This window comes from Hoplias malabaricus, chromosome Y, assembly GCF_029633855.1.
Source record: "Hoplias malabaricus isolate fHopMal1 chromosome Y, fHopMal1.hap1, whole genome shotgun sequence".
Taxonomy (NCBI): Eukaryota; Metazoa; Chordata; class Actinopteri; order Characiformes; family Erythrinidae; genus Hoplias; species Hoplias malabaricus.
Window position 1 is genome coordinate 2,571,174 of NC_089820.1, and position 14,891 is coordinate 2,586,064.

At 36.3% G+C, this 14,891-nt stretch overlaps 1 protein-coding gene across 6 annotated transcripts in view; it reads left to right on the top strand.

Annotated features, from left to right (window-relative positions):
• Positions 1-14,891, top strand: part of LOC136678120 (membrane-associated phosphatidylinositol transfer protein 2-like) — a 91,006-nt gene that overhangs the window by 25,285 nt on the left and 50,830 nt on the right. The window lies entirely within an intron of this gene.

The following is a 14,891-nucleotide window of genomic DNA, read 5'->3' on the forward strand; positions in this document are numbered from 1 at the left end:
TCAGTGGTTCATATCTAACAAAAGTCCAAAGAACTGGGGCAACTGGGAAACCAACAACAGGGTCTTGGGCACTGAAGCATCAGGATCTTGGGTGCCCAAACTGGGCCCTCTGGTCTAGTTCCACAGAAGAGCTACTGTACATATTACTGAAAAGGTCATGCTGGTGATGATAGAAAGGTGTCAAAACACACAGCGCATTGCAGGGTTTTTTTTTTCCCCCTCTTCTTGCCGGTCCGCCTGCTGGGCTGGCCTATAAGAGGCATATGCGCTTACTGACTGACTGACACCTAATGTTGCAATGCGCATACGCGAGTAGGAACTGTTAATTAAGCCGTATTTCACAGAGAGAACTTAAGGTGGTGCCACTACACCATGTGTTGTTATTTTAGCCATATTTCACGTTCCAGTTCGTGAACTAAATTTGGAACCATTCTGCGGTGACCAGAGGTCGTCTTTGCTCTGGACAAATACTCTTTTTAAAAGCTAAAAATGCATTTTCAAGGGGTCAGAGTTAAGAGCTGAATTGGGACACGCTTGTTCCGCTTCAGTGCTCCACCATCCACGCTGTGAGCAGCTCAGTGTTTTACTGGAGCCTCGAACAGAAATGTGTTGAACGTTGTTGAGGTAATATTTATCATAGTCTCTTAATGTTTAGAGAACCTTTCTATGACCCAGCTCTTTGTTTTCTAATATATATTTAACAAACAGAAAGTCATCTTGCGTACCTATAATGACACAAATACACGGACACACCTCACCGTTACTGAATTTCTGATGAGTAAATTACATCTGCACATCTTTTTTGTTTAACTTTACGTGAAAACGGACAAAATCTCCGGGTTATTAAAGCCAGAACACCAAAGTGAGGTGTTACTATAAATAAACGGGGCTATGAATTTGCTACAGAGGGACTCTTATAGAAATTGTAAGTCAGTACCTAAATATCTAGTTCCTGCGATGCCCTGTTCCTTTATCAAGTATAGATTATTTATTTATTTTTTTGTGGAAGAAGTTGTGAACACAGACAATATTAGCCAGCGTACCTCATGTTGCGCTAAACACTTCCCCAGAAACAAACACACACACACACACACACACAATATTTACGTGCTGTAAAGGACATGTCGAGTTGCACAATGATATAATGCTTTATTTGAGGCTCTCTGCTCCTTCTGGAGTTTCTTAAGCTCGACACACCCATGGACGATGACATGGTTCATGCTAAGGAAGCAACTCTTCTTTGGCTCCAGCTGGGAAGGGACTTTTCTGGTTCACAAACCAATTTATGTTGGTAGAAAGGCTGAAATGTTCCAAATTATGTTTGAGAAAGGGAACCATTCTGGTTTCTCGTTGGTGGAAAAGTGCTATGTTTGACCTGCCTTTGACCACTACTGGTAGGTACTACTCACTGCATACTGCTAACCAATGTGACTTAGGACAGTAGCTTACACCCCATGAACCTGTTAACATGGCTAAAAAAATAAAATAAACTTGATTTTCACAGGTGTGATTAATTAAGTACATTTTGTTTTGGGGGAAATTTGTAGAATAACAAATGATTAAAAAAAGCTTTCCTTGTGTACTAATAAAGTATAGATTGACAAATTATGCAAACACATTTCTGGTAGTTCTATATTTCTGTGTTTTTAAATGTATTTATCAAATTCAATTACATTTTTTATACTCATTTTTTAAATCTATTTTTGTTTAACATATTGGTAATCATGTTTTTTATTTGCCATTATAAATGATAAAATACAAACCAGTTATAGAAAAATAATACATGAAGATTGATCGTAGGATTTTGAGCAAGGAAATGTGTTAAGGTTTGTGCACACTATAAAAATAAAAGATACAAATTAGTCATATAGCTAGTCACATTTACAAGGCCCCCTCGTACTCTCTGCATTTAACATTCAGAATGTACTGTACATTGCAGTTGTTGATGCATTGATTTTTCCAAAATATGGAATGGTTATGTGATCCTCAGTTATTTTCCACTTCTTGAGCTATTTCTGTGAGTTACATAAGGGCTTTTCTCCCTGTTGCACAGAACTCTCTTTTCTGAGCCTTCTGCCTTTTGACTGTATTCACTGCGTGGATGCTGAGCAGCTACCCACATCGTTAAAAATCCTCATTTACGGTCAGTGCATGATGTTTAGAAGCTTACTTTTTAGCAGAGGTTTTTTTTTTTTATTTTTTTTTTTTTTATTTTTATTTTTTTTTTTTTTGCTTCTCTCTCAAATCCATACTTCTTCATAGTTCCAGCAAAATTTCAAGATCAGTTCCTGTTACAGGGTTAGATAGAAAAGATATCTTTGGAATTGAATGATTTGTGGTACATTTAAAGGGCCTTTCAAGAGTTTAATCGGTTGAAATATGTAGTTGAAGTTTGCAAAGCTGCTTAGCAGAGTGTTATACAAGCCCCTTTTCTGGAAGAGTTGTGATTTATTTGTAAACTGCATTAATAACAAGAATCTGTGGTTTGTTAATTGTGCTGAACTTCTATTTAAATAATACAAGTACATTTACAAAGATTAACAATGTTTTGACTGATCTGCTTGGTTGTATTTTATGAAGATAAACACATATTCAGTTTAATGCAAGCAACACACTGAATAAAAATGTCATAATTTTCACTGATCACCATCTTTTAATTACACTTTTTTGATGATATTCTGAAGTATTGCAAATGGAATCTTTGCCCGTGCTGTCTTAATACTAGACTTCAGCTGCTCATGGTCACCACTGACAGATTCTTCTCATTATGATGTACAATAGTGTTTTGCATATAACTAATTCCTAATTGCATAGAACTAAATAATAATGTTTCTTATATGTTGAACCGGAGGCTTGAATAGTATAGTCTGCTAAATTATTGCACACACAGTGTATATATTATTACGTTTAATGTCAGATGGAGTCATAAATAGGTTGGTCCTGAAAGAGACCAGTGAAACTGACATGGGTTACAAGTCTTCATTTCAGTACATCCAGTTAGTCACCTGACCTCTGCTGTAATTATGTTACAACTCACTGGTCATAAATGGCATAGCAGCCTACTCAGCACACTAATGTTTTTGTGCCTAAAAAAGGTCATAGTATGCCACGCTTTATACGGTTAACATAAGAAGAACAGCACTTATAAATAAAACTCGACAAAAACCAAATAAAACACAAGTTGTTACATAAATGGAGAAACACAGTAGAATTGTTGATATAAATGCTGTAACAATGTGCATATTTGTTTAATCACATTTGGAAGTGCTAACAAGTACAGTACATTGCCAAAAGACTGTGGGATTCTGGCCATCAGATCTATATGCTTCAGCATTCAGTGGCCATGCTCTGAGCATTTTTAAACATGACATTTATAAAGTCATTAAGCCCTGACCTATTCTCCTGCAAATGTTTTTCTGTGGAGATTGCATGACTGTGCCTGTTAATAATACACCTTTCGGCAATGTTTGTGGATGAATGGGTGTCCACATTGGATAAATTTAGACTCATTACAGTGGTTGCAGGGATTTTAGGTACTCCCCTCATCTACATCTGATAGTGCATAATATCTGTCTAAATACATTTACATTTCATGTATATTTTTATTTTATTATGCTGATATTTTCAGGTCTTTTACACCACATATAAACATATATGCGCTAATACTTCAGGCTAGGTTTCTTACATCTGCTGTTCTTTTATTAATTACATTTTTTAATTTATAGTAGTTTACCATCGGTTAGTTTACATTTATAGTTCTTGAAAAGCACTATATTGTTATTCCTCATTTTTTTTTATATTTTATTATTATTATTCTTCAGTTTTCAGTAATTAATACAGCCCAAAACGCGCAACTACACACTTCGTTCAAACTGCATTTCAGATTCAAATCTTAACTGCCATTGATGATGTCACAGTCACGCACATACACGATCAACCATAACATTATGACCAACGCCTTGTTTCCACACACACTGTCCCCTCCCTCAGCTTCACTGACCAGAAAGGAGAACTTTGTAGTTCTACAATTATGGTTGTCCATCTGTTGCGCTGCATACATTGCTAGCCCCCTTTCCCCTTGTCCTTCAATGGTCAAAACCACCACAGAGCAGGAATGATTTTGGTGGTGGATCAGTCCCAGCAATGCAGTGACACTCACATGGTGGTGGAAACTTAAGCACCCGGAATAAACCCATGCAAACATGGGGAGAACACACCAAACTCCTCATAGTCGGTAATCCAAGGTGGGGTTTACTTGGCAAAACAAATATATTTGAGGTAAATTCTCATTACTCTAAGAGCAAAAAGAGAGACTGATCAACAGAGAAGTTTCCCCTCTTTATTCATATGTAGACAAAAATATGTGAACATTTGCGGTTAACATACCTTGAGTTAATGCATGTAAAATACATTATATATATATATATATATATATATATATATATATATATATATATATATATATATATATATATATATATATGCATTTTATAGTTTAATATGATATTTAAAGATATTACTTGGCACAGTTTGAGTTGTGATGTGATTTAGACATGCAGATCCAGAATGCTAATTAGGGGTTTAACTTCTAGCTGTGCCTTGTAGTTCTGTGCTCCCTAATAGAGCGCCCCATCAACATTCCAACATAAAAAGATCACACACACAAGCTGTGTTTCATTTTTGTCCTGGTTATGTCCCCATTTTCTGTTGCTGCCTCAGAGAGGGCAGTCTGTATTTTTAGAACGAGTGCAGATGTATTCTTAGAATTTCCAGTGCATGTGAGAAGATTATTTCAACTAAGCCAGTTTTAGGGCTGTATGAAAATATTTAGGATAGGTCTGCTGTCTATGGCTTGAGTTTTGGTTGAGTTTTGTGGTTATAGTAAGGAAAGTGTTCAGAATGTTTTATGACCATGCATGTTCGATGAAAGCTAAATGAATTCATATGCAGATTTTTCTGCTGGGTTGGATATGTGTTTACAGTACAGTTGAAATGAGAGTAAACACTGCTTAAGGAAAATTTAAACAAGTCCTTTAATGGAAGAACTCTTGAGCGGTTGTGAAGTACTCACGCTGATTGTGTAAAGCATATGCCATGACACATTTTAATTTTAAGTACTTTTTTGAGCTTTTGGTCTATATTGATCTATTTACAAACCCATTTGCAATCTTCATTTCTTTTTTCATTTCTTCATTTCATTTATTTGCTAGGGTTAGGGTTAGTTGTAGAAAAAGTTATTGCCTCTCAATTGCAGGCCCACTTCAAATCTAATAAATGTTCTGAGAATTTTCAATCGGGTTTTCTATACTTTCGCAGCACTGAACATGCTCTCTAGTTACTAATGAGCTTTTTTTACTCATTACAGGCTCTGGTTCTCTTACTATTTATTCTAAGCCTTCTCATCTCAGCTCAGTTTGAATAAAGTCTGGCATTAAATCCTTCTTTCCCATTGTTCTGGCATCGGTACGACATGCACTGATCTCCCATCTCTTGCCTTCTGTGTCAGAGATCTCCTATCGTATTATTTAATCTCTCTACTGAAACACATTGCTCCTTTAACTTAAAATTATCCCTCAAGGATCTGTCATTCGCCCTCTTCTCTTCAAAATGTGCATGCTTCCTCTAGGTCATGTTATCCAACACCAGTCTTAGTTTTCACTGCTTTGCTGATGATATGCAGATATACATCAGGATTTTTAGTGGTACTACTGTGCCACAAGCTTAATAGATGCCTGTATTTATGATTTAAAACTTAAATTTGCATTCAGATTTTAGTCTTATTAGTTATTATTATTAGTTGGCTCCAAATGGTCACTGTAAATACTCTGATTGATCACTGCATTAGGAACGCTAACCTTGAATCTACACTCATTGTCCATTTTATTAGCTTCACTGACCATACAGGAGTACTGACATGGTGGAGGTGATATTAGTTTGTGTTGTGATGGTACGAGTAGATCAGACACAGCGGTGCTGCTGGAGATTTTAACCACCTCTGTGTCACCGCTGAATAGAAAATAGCCTCTCAACCAAAAATATCCAGCCAACAGCATCCTGTGGGTGGCAGCCTGTGCCAACGGACTAGAGGACGACCAGCACAAACTGTGCACCACTGTCTCAGACTTTACGTCTACAAGGACATTGAGTAGGACATTGAGTAAAATTGAGTTTTAAAAACTCAAAGAGCACTGCTCTGTCTGATCCACTTATACCAGTATAACACACACTAACACTGCCACCATGCCAGTGTCACTACAACACTGAGAATGATCCACCACCCAAATACCTGCTCTGTGGGTGTCCTGACCATGGAAACAGAGGGTGAATTGGGGATAAGAATGTTTGCAGAGAAACAGGTGGACTACAGCATGTAACTATAGAACTACAAAGTGCTCCTGTTTGGTCAGTGGAGCTGACATTGAGCGAAGATACGTGGTAGGTGTTCCTAATTCAGTGATTGTTCTGTATAGAACCTCTCAAATTGATTACTGCGATGCCCTTGATATTAGCCTAACCTCCACAACCATTGCTAGATTACAACATATTCAAAAATCAGGGCGAGTACATCAGACTAAGTGCCCATATCATCCCCAGTATCAGTTGCTACTTGTATTCAACAAGCTCTTATGAGTTACTCAACCCTTACACCCTGGCCTACACTCTCAGATATTCTAATCAGGATTTTCTTGTCATCTCCAAGTTGTACACATAGAGATCCAGATTTAGATCTCATTGTCCTGATATTTCTTTGGACAACTGTGAAAGGATTTTACCCTTTTTTTTGTAGACAAAGTCTCTAATATTAGACCTTCTATTATACTTCCTTCTTATGACCCATCCATTATAGTCACTTGCCCTGCTGTTTTAAACCAGTTTGACACACTCTTTTAAAGGAAGTTATTCATTTGAAACCTTCAGATTCTCCTACAGATGTTCTCCGTCCACATTTTCTTAAAGATATTTTTGACACTATTGGGTTAAACATCCATGCCATTGTGAACAGCAGCGTTGCATCAGCATTTGTGCCAGCTGAATTTAAGCGTGCAGTGGTGCAACCTTTGATTTAAAAAAATCTAATTTAGATTCTTCAGTGGTTTCTAATTTTAGACCCATTTCCAAGCTCCCATTTTGCTTTAAAAAAAATTTGGAGAAAGTTGTATATTTGCAGCTGCAAAATATTTTAGATGGAAATGGTATCCTAGACGTCTTCCAGGTTTTTTTTTAAACCCCTTCATTGCACTGAAACTGCACCGTTAAAATAGTTATTAATTCATTTATTAATTACTGATCAGGGGATTCTGCCATTCTTATGCTTTTAGACCCAACTGCTGCTTTTGACACGGAGGACCACAGCATCCTTATATTTTGATCGGAGCAATGTGTTGGTATTCAAGGCACCGCTTTGAAATGGTTTAGATCTCATCTGTCTGACAGGAGTTTCTCTGTCAGCATTGGTAATGTTGTATCCTCCTCAGCACCTCTCACATGTAGGGCTCCCCAGGGTTCCATTCTTGGGCCAGTTTTATTTTCATTGTACATACTTCCCTTGGGGGATATTCTGAGGAAATATGGTATCTCCTTTCATATGTATGCAGATGATACCCAAAGCTACTAGCTTAAGATACTAAATACTTAAAATGACTTCTAGACTGTCTAGAGGACATTAAAGTTTGGATAGCTTCAGATTGTTTAAACTTCAATAAAATTAAAACTGAACTGTTGATGTTTGGACTCAGTAGTGTCACTGAGGCCCCCTATATGGACTTATGTTATGTAAGACCTTATGCTAATAATCTTGGCATAATTATAGACAGTGATATTAAGTTGGACTAGGGCTGCACCTAACAATTAATTTTATTTATAGATTAATCTAACGATTCTTTTTTTTGATTAGTCATTTAATCTAATTATTGTGCAGCTAGTGCAGTCTCTGGCAAAATTGTGTTAAATTATTTATTTGTTTATTTACGTCAGTGTAGTGCAAGAAAATACAAATCTTTACAAAAGTAGCAACAGACTATAAATATTATGTAAGGTAAAGCTGTTTTCTCTCATACACAGCCATTGCAGTAAGCAGGAGTGATGGACAATAATGTAATTGTCATAACTGGGGTGGTGAAATTGGAATATTAAAATAATTTTTTTTTCTTTTGTTACGAACATTTAATTTTTGATTTATTTATTTTTTTTGTTATGGACTTGTAACCAGTATCTTTGTGATTTAACATGAATTTCTCGATTATTTTGTGTGTTTGTAAAAGAAGCAGTAATATCTAATTGAAAGAACACGAGGGCCTGTGGAATTTATGACCCTGCGCTATGGGGGGCTCAGAAGCACAAGGGAAACGCAGGGATTTTTTAATGCAGTGGAACCTTCACGCCAAGTCCATGCGTTTTCTGTCAGTGTTCTGAAATCAGGGGAAGATGCTGGAAGAATTAGAATAAGTGGATTATGTAGATGGAGCGATGATGAGTTTATCATTTTACTTTAAACGCTACAACTAAACGCCACACTGAATCCTGAATTTTTACAGGTTTTTCTTTTCCCAGGATTTTTTTTTACAAAACAGAAATCTTTTGACCTGGCCATTTCCACCTCCTAAACATCTCAAATTAATAAAAAAATGCTTTGGATAATAGTCCAGAGATTATTCTCAGCAGCCGGAGTGACATAAAAGTCACATGAATTCCGACCTGGCCTTTCAGACAGAGTCGATTTTCCACAGATGGACATGGATCATATGAAATTGGCCCAAATCTGTGATTTGTGCTTTTCACACAGCCACATGAACGAAACATTCGTGTCACGTATGACTGGGCCTCTTTACCTGCTGTGTGAATATAGCCTTCGTATTCCTTGCCCAGAATATGCCAAGCCAGTAAATAACAGTTGTTTAAGCCATAGTACATTTGATTTGTTTTGTTTATTTTGAGAATTTGCAAATATCGTTTTCAAACATACAATTTTAATTAAAAACAGGACAAGGGGCAAATATCTTTAGAAAACCTTTATGAATAAACTGTTCAATAAACTGCCCTGTGAAGGACTGGTGCCCCCTTCAGGGTGTATTCCCGCCTTGCGCCCAATGATTCGAGGTAGGCTCTGGACCCACTGCGACCCTGAACTGGATAAGCGGCTACAGACAATGAATGAATGGATGTTCAATAAACTGCCGTTCTTTACCATAAGTTTGTGTACATTATTATGTTATCATTAAGCATAAAGGCCTATTAAAATACTGGGGGTGTAAAAAAACAGATAATTAAATTGTTAATCACAATTACTTGTATGATAAATAATCGTCAGTTCAAATTTCATAATCGTGACATCCCTAGTAGAGAGTTAACGTTGTGTTTTGTTTGTTTTTGTGTATGTCTTGCCTGTTTATTACTGGACAACACTTTGGTCAACATATGTTGTTTTAAAAATGTGCTTTATAAATAAAATATATGGCAGATGTTTCAGTAACATAGCGTCACAACTCTGGTACAAAGACCCTCTGAGCATCCACAGCATCTTGCTGGTTTTCAGCCTTCTAATCACAGTTAAATACCAGTCTTTTCCCTTTTTTTCTATACAACTCATTCCTCCACTTGTTTAAACTTGTTGCATTGTTCTTGTATGTTCTGTATTGAGTATGTCTACACTCTCAGGGAAAAAAAAACTGTCACTGTCACGGTAGTACCCTCAATGGCACATATTTAGTGCATTTAGTTAGGGAACGTAATTGTACCATATTCTATATTAAGGAACACTGTTGTATTTCTACATTAAAATGACAGCTTCTAAATGATTGTAATGTTCCACAGACAGGTAATGGAAAGAATAGAACCTCTGTGTCTGCTATGTTAGGTCCTCTGCTGGTTTACTGGACAACTTTTGAATCATGGGACGGAGGGCTCTCGCAAGAAATGCATAAATTTCACTGGTGTTTGGTTAGCTAAAAGAAGAAAATGGCTCGGTACTGACATTATATGGCAGAGAGAGTATGGAGGAGAAAAATAGAGAGCTAGAACGAAGGGCCGTACAAAAGTTAATACTGGACTGAATTTTCACGGTAGTGTGAGCTGAAACAGCAATGAGGACACAATTTGAAGTAGTAAGTATTTGCTGCCCTTTTTTCATGTGTAGCAGTGTTAGTTAGTGATACGATTTGTAGATGAAAGTGTTATAATCAGTTTTTTGAGAGTTACTGTGCAGTGAGCCAGGGTTTGTGGTTGCTAATTTTAGTTTAGTTTGGATTAGTTCACTTTTTCGTGTTAGACATCGATTCTGGTAATAAGTGCTTTTTTCTGGTTGCTGTGTGGATTAAAATATTACACTTTGTGTTGGTGGAACACAAGATTTGTTGAGGAGAGTGTTATAATCAGTTTTTTGAGAGTTACAGATGTGCAAGTGGTAGTGCCTGCTAACTTTAGCTCACTTTCTAGCATTAGACCTTGATTCTGGTAATAAGTGCTTTTCTGTCAGATGCTGTGGTTTTAACGGCTAGAGTACCACCAAAGTTACATTTTATGGTTGTAATAACGGTCCAGTGTGTATTATGAGTGATAAGAGTTTTATTATGTAGTCATCATTTATGTAAACAGAGAAATAGAGTGAAAGAGAGAGGTGTGTTTGTCTGTCAGATAAAATTTCTTTGAAGATAATTATAGTTACTCTCAAAGACGATGTTCAAAAAAAACTTTTTGTAAAACACTGAGAATGTTTCCTCATCGTTAGCTGAGTGTGTGCTTGAAACCAGTCTAATGTGTTTACAAAGTCCTGGTGTCAGTAAATGGGTGAAAAACAAACTGTCTCTGCCTGGTACACTAGGCTTTCTCTCTCTCTCTCTGCTCACAGTAGAGAAAAGGATATTGCTCTGTCCCTGCTTCATATGTGAGTAATATTGACTTATTATTTTGTTTCAGATTTCCTAAAGTGGAATAACTAACTGCATTGCTGAAAATGCAACAAAACTAAACGGCTCTAGTTACAAATGTGTTTCTGTGGTAACCTACAGACAAGTTCAGCTTAAGCCACGTTAAAAACAACTGTCGTTATTTTCACTCAAACATACCATTCCACCTTAAAAGATTCAGAGCTTTTGAATGTAAACAAATGAGAGAGAACAGCGGTTCTCCACAATCATAAACATCCTCTTTAATATCATGAATTGTTAATATGATACGTGCAGTTGTTCAGTGATCTAGAAAATACTTGATATCCATTATACAGTAGCCAGAAAAGTATATTGTGATGTAATTCATAAAGATTATATTGGCACCCTGTTGTATTACCCAGCCCTACATACACTAATAAACATGCACACTCATACCCTTGCTTTTGGGAGATGAGGCTCTGTATCTGCCTTGCCTTTTCTGCCCACTCACCCTCCTCTGCTCTGCCACTTTGACCACTCTAGCCTAATTTTACCTCCCAAAACTTTCCAAGAGTCCAGTTATTTTGAGACTAGCATGGTGTTCTTTGTATGTGCTGTCCCATCTACAAGACTGCATTTAGCAAGAAGAGCTCTAAAAGGGCACTGAAGGAATAAAGGAAGATATAACCCCAGATTCACCAGATGACTTGTACATTTCTCTAAGGAAAAGTATCTTTTATATAGCAGTACTGCAAATAATCTTGTGGCATGGGGGTTTTGGGTGAGAACTCTGTAAGGCAGAGTTTTAGCTAACACTCGGATCCGGAGTACACTTTGGGTTTGTTTGTTTGTTTCTTTCTTTCTTTATTTCTTTCTTTTTCTCTTTTTCTTTCTTTCTCTCTTTCTTTCTTTCTCTCTTTCTTTCTTTTTCTTTCTCTTTCTTTCTTTTTCTCTCTTTCTTTCTTTCTTTTTCTCTTTTTCTCTCTTTCTTTTTCTTTCTTTTTCTCTTTTTCTTTCTTTCTTTCTTTCTTACTCTTTTTCTTTCTCTCTTTCTTTCTTTCTTTTTCTCTTTTTCTTTCTCTCTTTCTTTCTTTTTTTCTCTTTTTCTTTCTTTCTCTCTTTTTCTTTCTTTCTCTCTTTCTTTCTTTCTTTTTTTCTTTTTCTCTCTTATTCTTTTTCTTTCTTTCTTTCTTTCTTTGAACTCATGTCACTGTTGCTGATGTCATTAATCCTTAATAGAGCTTAAAGTTTTAAACTGGTGAAAGTATATGCAAATGTGTGTAAGAAGGTGTATAATAAAAGTCACATGGAGCCAGTTAATACCTCTGTGTTGTAAGCAACAAATGAGTGGTCTGGTCTGTTTTATGGGGTAAAATGTTACACAACTGAACTTTAACACTCTTCCACCTTATATAAAAATAATATTCCAGTTTACTTTATAAAGCACCTTTCGCATATGCAAGGTCATTTACAATTCAAAATGGGGGGAAATGTTTCATTAAAGAGGGGAGACAGATGAAAATATTGTAAAAAAAAAATATATATATATATATATATATATATAAGTTCTAAACTCAGCTTTAAAGGAGGAGAATGAGGGATAGAAGCAAAGACACTGTGGGAATGTGTTCCATAGTTTGGGAGTCATGCCGTGACCAGCAAGGATTCTGGGACAGTAACAAGACCACCGCTTAAGTGTTTGAGCAGGAGAGTATGGGGGATGTTTAACCATGTAAGGATTTGTATGTTAACAGGAGTAAATTAAATTGAATATGTCATCTAACAAGTAGCCAGTATAACTGAAACAGGATTGATGTTATATGAGTGGATCTTTTTTGGCATAAGTTAAACTCATTGCAGCTGAATTTTGGACATACTGAAGGGGACGGATGGTTTTGTCTGGGATGCCGATCAGAAGGGAGTTGCAGTAGTCCAGTTGTGATGATATGAACGCATGGAAAAGCAAGTTTTAGGACATTAAGAGAATTTGTCATGTCTCCATTAACTCAGATGGAATGCAATGAATGTCCTGATTGGGCATTTTCAGCTGTATCATAATGTAGACTTAGAGATTTGTGTGCTATGTTTTCCATTACAACATAAAAGAAGCAGCAATATGACTTAATTTTATTTAGATGCAAAAGATTAATAAAAACAAATCAAAATGTTTTTTTCTTTTTTATTAATATTGCAGAGCGGCACGGTGGCTCAGCAGGTAGTGTTGCAGACGCATAGCTCCAGGGACCTGGAGGTTGTGGGTTCAAGTCCCGCGCTGGGTGACTGTCTGTGAGGAGTTTGGTGACACAGAAGTGTTAGTAGGTGTGAATGTGAGTGTGTGTCGCCCTGTGAAGGACATAGGCGCCCCCTTCAGGGTGTGTTCCTCCCTTGCTCCCAATGATTCTGGGTAGGCTCCAGACGCACCACGACCCTGAACTGGATAAGCGGTTACAGACAATGAATGATTCATCTTTCAACGTTCATTAAATATGTATTTCCTGCTGTGTAATAAATAATAAAAGATGGATTTTCACATTCATAAGAAGCATTTTGCACAAGTGCAAAGATTGTCATGAGAAGAAAGTTATATGTGTAAAAAAAAAAATTAAATATATATATAAATATATATAAAACGCCCATAATGGTCTGTTTCACCGCATACGGAGAGCTAAAACAGTGCAAAGATTTTGTGTCACTGTTTAATTATTTCATAAATCTGCAGAAGAGATTCTGGTATGTTTTTAGTAAACAAAGCATTAGTAATTATTTTTTATAATTATTCCATGTATTCAAGTAACTCCTCCCACAAACTCCTTATCCCTTTGTGTAGTTTTGTGGTGCCTACAAATTAATCCATTTTACGGACTGTGCATGTGACTGTTTTCTCTGGCCCCCAGTTGAAGCACTATAAAAGTCTTTTAAAACACTGAGAGTTGGCATACAGGCACAAAGAAACCGAAACTGCCTAAAGGGAGAATTTCTATACAGTCTTGTGAGAATATAGAGAATTCTGCCCCTCATGATCCAGAATCTACCATCAGCCAGAGGATATCAGGTCTGAGGTCATATACATTTGTTTAATCGCCTGCCAAAAATGCAAGAGTATAGTAGGCAATAACTTTATTAAGCAATGAGTTGTGTTGCAGATGTGTTGATTGAAGTATTCTACCACAAATTCTGTAGTTTTGAGATGCATTTTTAAGGGTATTTGAAGCTTTATATTTATTTATTTATTTATTTATTTCCTCTGGGTTCATTTTCTTTGGATTGATACAGAATATTATTCTTTTTTAAGTTGTAGAAAACATGGCTTTAACGTGCGTTTAGTGTATTTATTCTGGAAGAAGTATGTAAAGGCACATATTTAAAGAACAGTATAGTATTTCAACTTGTGCAGAAGTATACAACAAGAACATATTAACATTTGCATTAACCCATAAACTTCACGCTCACTGGCTGTGTGCTTTGAAACAAGAAGTCTTACCCATTGACCTAAATGCAGATCTCACTGTCACGGTTCCTGCTCAGTCACATGTCAGTTGAGCAGTCATGGTGACTGAAGCTCCTGCCTTCTTTTTCTTTGTGCAATCTTGATCTGATATCTGCTTCAGCTAAGTTATACATGCCAAAAGCCAGGGTATGATGTTTATTATATAATGCCATACAGCTGTCCAGAAAATACATGCGCACACACACACACACACAAAAGTTTGAACACTACAAGACAATTTAGAAGTGTTCACCAAGAAATAAAACTTAGTGTTTAGTAATTACTTAGTGTTTTTTTTTATTATTATTATTTTAATAATTTGAAGGTAATTCCTTACAAGCAGCTAACCACTGTACACTTATAAATGTTTTAAACAGTTTGCTTGTTTTTTTAATACTTTGGTATAGATGTATACAGAAGTAGAGTCGTTGATAAATACAACTAATACAGGGTTGACAACTTGGGAATTTGAAAATACATAAAAGCACTACTTATTTTTAATACCTGTTTTTTATTCTAATAACATTTTTTTTCTGAAAAAA